Consider the following 5,883-nt stretch of genomic DNA (forward strand, 5'->3'; position numbering starts at 1 on the left):
AAAAAAAAAAAAAAAAAAAAAGATCTACTCTACAGGTCAAGTCCTCTGTCCTTAACACTTACAGTCCATTATGGTGCAGTAAAAGAACCTTGACATTCAGCAAGCATTTATTAGGCTCCTGGTATGCATGATTTTACATCAAATGCAAAGGAAAACAGGTAGATACTTTCACAGTGGTAAGTTCCACATCTGTAATCGTAGCCCTGACTTCTTAAGCTCTAGCTTGAGAACAACTACATTCTGGATCCTTCTTTTTCTAAGACACTAACTAGTAAGCACTGAAGATTTGGACCAACTACTTTAGGCCCAGAATATATATATATATTAGGTGCTGTTAGGAATTAAATTAAGGACCTTGAATATGCCAAACATATTCATACTCTAACAGCAAGCTAAGGGTCCAGCTCTAAGCATGATGGGAATGCTAATGTGGCAGTCAGAGTTATAGCAATATAGATAAATGGCTTTTCAGTTAGAAGCTACCTTTACAGGGCTGGAGAGATGGCTCAGCGGTTAAGAGCATTGACTGCTCTTCCAAAGGTCCTGAGTTCAATTTCCAGCAACCACATGGTGGCTCACAACCATCTGTAAATAGATCTGGCGCCCTCTTCTGGAGTGTCTGAAGACAGTTACAGTGTACTTACATATAATAAATAAATCTTTAAAAAAAATATATATATATATATACCTTTACTTTTTTTGCATTTTGACTTTGAGTTTCTGTTTTTGCCTTTATTCTACTTCTTGGGACAGGCTATCACTTTGTAGAGCTTGTAGATGGTTTGTATCTCACTGTATAGTCTAGGCTGGCTTATACCTCACAGCAATCCCTCTGCTTCAGCCTTCCAAATGGTAGGCGATAGGGATAACCCATCACACCTAAGTAAAAGATATCTTTTAGAGTAAATGTCAGTATAACCATATAATTTTCCCATCGATTTCTCTTTTTTGTTCATTTGTTTGTTTTTCAAGACAGAGTTTCTCCAATTTCTTATATAATGCAATTAATTTTTTATTTCACTGACTGAAACTTCTTTGCTTTGAATTAACTTGAATTCTTTTTTGTAATTATGACAAAAAGTAGGTAGGCAATAGTGGCACACACCTTTATCTCCAGCACTCAGGAGGCAGAGGCAAGTGGATCTCTGTGAGTTCAAGGCCAGCTTGGTCTACAGAATCAGTTCCAGGACAGCTAGGACTACATAGAGAAACCCTGTCTCAAAAGAATATATATACATGACAAAATTAACCAGTTTTACATAGGATCAAATTTTCTGTGTTGTGCTCAATTTCAGGTTTTTGTGGGACTGTTTGTTTGTTTTTATGTTTGGATATTGTACTGGCTAGTTTTGTGTCAACTTGACACAGGCTGAAGTCATCACAGAGAAAGGAGCTTCAGTTGGGGAAATGCCTCCATGAGATCCAGCTGTGGGGCATTTTCTCAATTAGTGATCAAGGGGGGAGGGCCCCTTATGGGTGGTGCTATCTCTGGGCTGGTAGTCTTGGTTCTATAAGATAGCAGGTTGAGCAAGCCAGGGGAAGCAAGCTAGTAAAGAACATCCCTCCATGGCCTCTGCATCAGCTCCTGCTCCCTGACCTGCTTGAGTTCCGGTCCTGACTTCCTTGGTGATGAACAGCAATGTGGAAGTGTAAGCTGAATAAACCCTTTCCTCCCCAACGTGCTTCTCGGACCTGATGTTTGTGCAGGGATAGAAACCCTGACTAGGGCAGGTATCTTAGGCTAGTCTTGAACTCACTGTGTAGCCCAGGCTGACCCCAAAAGCAGCAATCCTCTGGTCTCAGCCTCATGAGTGGTGGGATTACAGGCATGCCCCATCATGTCTGTCTTGTGTAGTCCAAGGATGGAACCTGGGGCCTTGTGAGTGTTAGGCAAGTGCCCTTCCTATCTTTTCTTCCTCTCCAGTCCTTTCCTGTCTTTCTCCTTTTCTTTCCTTCCTAAGCTGTATGCATGTTTGCCAGGCTGTATGCTCATTCACCCTGGAGGTCCTCCTTCCTCACCTCACATGTCAGCAACCATTCATTACTAAATGGGTCTCTCTCTCTCTCTCTCTCTCTCTCTCTCTCTCTCACACACACACACACACACACATTAGATTCTAGCAGACAGAGATGTAGTTAAATTCAGTAGCTGTAAATTACATGTTATTAGTATGTTTGTCCACATGCCATGGCATGCATATGGAGGTGACATGACAACTTTCAGGAGGTGTAGATCTCTCCTTCCACCATGTGGGTCCCAGGGATCAAAATCAGTTCACCAGGCTTGGCAGCAGATCCCTTTATCTGTTGAGCCACCTTGATGAACCTTTTCAGGGTTGGGTTTTTTTGTTTTTTTGTTTTTTGTTTTTGTAAAAAAATTAACTTTGGGGGATGGTGAGATAGCTCAGTGGTTAAGAGCACTGACTGCTCTTCCAAAGGTCCTGAGTTCAAGTCCCAGCAACCACATGGTGGCTCACAACCATCTGTAACTAGATCTGATGCCCTCTTCTGGAGCGTCTGAAGACAGCTACAGTTACTTACATATAATAAATAAATAAATCTTTTAAGCTAGGCAGTGGTGGCACATGCCCTTAATCCTAGCACTCGGGAGGCAGAGGAAGGTGGATTTCTGAGTTCAAGGCCAGCCTGGTCCACAGAGTGAGTTCCAGGACAGCAGCAAACACAAACCTATTGCATCCAGAAACAGTAAGACTCTCAGCATGTCAAGAACAAGTGGAAGGAGGGCTGGCAAGATGGCTCTTGCTCATTAATGCACTTGCTGCCATGCCTAAGGACCTGAGATTGACTTCCAGGTCCCACATGGTACAAGGCAAGAACTCTCTTCCAAAAGTTGTCCTTAAATCTACATGCTCTCATGTAGGAAGGTACGTAGGTAGGGAGAGGGGGGTAATTCAAAAATTTTAAGACTATGATTTAGAAAGCTAGGCAATACTAATAGAGGAAAGGGAGCTAGCAAGGTACATCAGTGGGAGGATGAAGAGACTGCTCAGTGGTTAAGAGCACTGGCTGTTCTAAAGGATCCCAATTCCATTCTAGTACTCACATCATGGCTCACAACCTTGTGTGATTCCAGCCTCATGGTATCTGCTGCCCTCTTCTGGCCTCTGCAGGCACTGCATGCATGTGGAGCTCAGATAACACATGTAGGCAAAACAACAATACACATAAATATATATATATTGGTTTTTTGAGACAGGGTTTCTCTGTATAGCCCTAGCTGTCCTGGAACTCACTTCATAGACCAAACTCAGAAATCCGCCTGCCTCTGCCTCCTGAGTGCTGGGATTAAAGGCATGCGCCACCATACCCGGCTTATAAAAATATATTTTAAAAAATTATTTTAAAGAGCTAGAGAAATGGCTCAGAGGTTTAGAGCACTGACTGTTCTTCCAGAGGTCCTGCATTCAATTCCCAGCAACCACATGGTGGCTCACAACCATCTGTAATGGGATCTGATGCCCTCTTCTGGTGTGTCTGAAGGCAGCAACAGTGTATTCATATATATTAAATTAATAAATACATCTTTTTAAAAAATTATTAAAAAAAAATAGATCCGTGGGTAAAGGTGACTGATGCCATGCCTGAAGAAAGACCTGAGCTTGATCCCAGGACCTAGCAGAAGAAGAAAAGAGAACCAATTTCTGAAAGTTGACCTCTGACCTCCATATGCATGCCATAGTGTACCCTACCTCACAATCAATAAACAAATAAAAATATAAATCCTTTTTAAAAGAGAAAATAAAGAATGAAGTTCAATAAGATTGTGAACCTGTCATTAGATTATGTAGGCAGTTGAAGAATTCATATATTAATATATATATATATATATATATATATATATATATATATATATATATATGGCATTGGATCCCCTGGGTCTGTAGTTACATACGGCTGTGAGCCACCATGTGGGGCACTAGGACCCCAACCCAGGTTCTCTGGAAGGGGAGCCAGTGTTTTTAACTGCTGGACCATATCTGCAGCTCCATTGAGGAAGGATTTTTAAGCAAAAAATTTCCATTTTGTATTACAGAAAAAAAAAACCCTGTTTCCGCTATGGCAAGAGCCTACTGGTAGAAACAAGGAACTTATTACAACGACCCTGGCTAGGGCTGAAGGCCAGCTGTCACTTTCAGCTATGTGTGTAGCTCGTAGAACATTAGGCAGAATTAGGACTTTGGCTCTGTTTTCATTTGGAAGTTAGGTGTGATGTAAGGTAATTCGATTGAGTGTCAAGTGGAGGATGGTTGTGATGGTGAATCATGGCTGCCAACCTGCCTGGGTCTGGAATCAGCAAACAGCTACTGCTGGGGGCTACTCTAAGGGGCTTTCTTCCTTTCCTTTCAAACTTTCTGGGGTTTTTTTTGTTTGTTTGTTTGTTTGTTTTTGTTCTGTTTTTTACCAGACAGGGTCTCATTATGTATCTCTGACTGTCCTAGAACTCACTGTGTAGACCAGCCTGGAATCAAGCTCTCAGAGTGCTGAGATTAAAGGCATGTGCCACTCTGCCTGGCGGTTTCATAAGAGATTATATGAAGCGAGAAGAGCCACCTAAGAGTGGGAAGCGAGTCCCAGTGGCAAGCCAGATAAAAGGAGGGGGTACGCCGGAAGAAGGATGAGCTCCTTTTGCCTGAGTGCCTCGGCTCTCCAGGGCAAGTTCATCTACCCGGTTACTGCAGAGCACTGCCATCCTTTGCCGATTTAGAACCAGCAGTCTCCAGCTTCCAACATGGAATGAGGACCAGAGGGCTCCAGGAATCCTCCCAACCTTTGGCTCCAGAGTGGGACGTTTAAGGCACTCGGGCTCCTGGTCTGAACAAGTATTGCTGCTTTCTCAGCCCATCCAGCAGGAGAAAGCCATTGTTGGGCTACTCTGACTGCACCGAGTAAGCTAACCTAATAAAGAGCCTTAATATATATGAATTCTCTTGATTCTGTTTCCCTAGGGAGTCTCAATACACCTGTCCATTTGGTCTTCTGTTCCCCTAAACAGTTTCATATCTCCATTTTTAAAAACATTATTTATTTTATTTTGCCTTATACATAAATATGTGTACCATATACATGCCTGGTGCCATGGATCTCCTGGAACAAGACACTTGTGAGCTGCCATGTGGGTGCTGGAAATTGAACCTGGGTCCTCTAGAGGATTATCAAGTACCCTTAACAGCAGAGCCATTTCTCTAGTCCCTCATGCCTATTTATTTTGAGACAAGGTCTCAGTCTGTAGCCCTGGATGTCCTGAAACTCACTACATAGACCATGCTGACATGAACTCACAAAGATCCTCCTGCCTCTGCTGCCTAAGTGCTGGGATTAAAGACATGTGCTACCATTCCCAGCATGTACATGGTTTTAAACGTTTTGAAAAATGTATTTATTGTATGTGTGTGGGTATTTTACCTGCATGTACATGTTATGAACCATGCGTGTTCCTCATGTCCTGGAGGTCAGAAGAGGGTGTTAGATTCCCTGGAACAGAAAGTCCAGATGGCTATGAGCCAGCCTGTGGATGCTGGGAACCCAGGTTTTCTACAAGAGCTACAAATGCCCTTAAATGCTGAGCCATCTCTCTAGCCTAGCCCCACAAACATTTTTATCTGTTTTGTTTTGTTGAGACAGGATTTTTTTTTCTTTATAGCCCCTGGAACACACTTTGCAGACCAGGGCTAACCTTGAACTCACATACCTAAAAACTTAAACCATGTGTACCAGTACATAATTTTAAGATTATTCATTTATTTTATGTGAGCACACTCTCCCTTCCCTTCAGATCCCATTACAGATGGTTGTGAGCCACCATGTGGTTGCTGGGAATTGAACTCAGGACCTCTGGAAGAACAGTCAGTGCTCTTAACCGCT

The 5,883-nt window shown here is 42.6% G+C and overlaps 1 protein-coding gene across 1 annotated transcript in view; it reads right to left on the reverse strand.

The window, feature by feature from the left end:
• The window catches only part of Gpr1 (G protein-coupled receptor 1), a 30,706-nt gene that overhangs the window by 2,103 nt on the left and 22,720 nt on the right, over nucleotides 1–5,883 (reverse strand). The window lies entirely within an intron of this gene.

This window comes from Mus pahari, chromosome 5 (genome assembly GCF_900095145.1).
Source record: "Mus pahari chromosome 5, PAHARI_EIJ_v1.1, whole genome shotgun sequence".
Taxonomy (NCBI): Eukaryota; Metazoa; Chordata; class Mammalia; order Rodentia; family Muridae; genus Mus; species Mus pahari.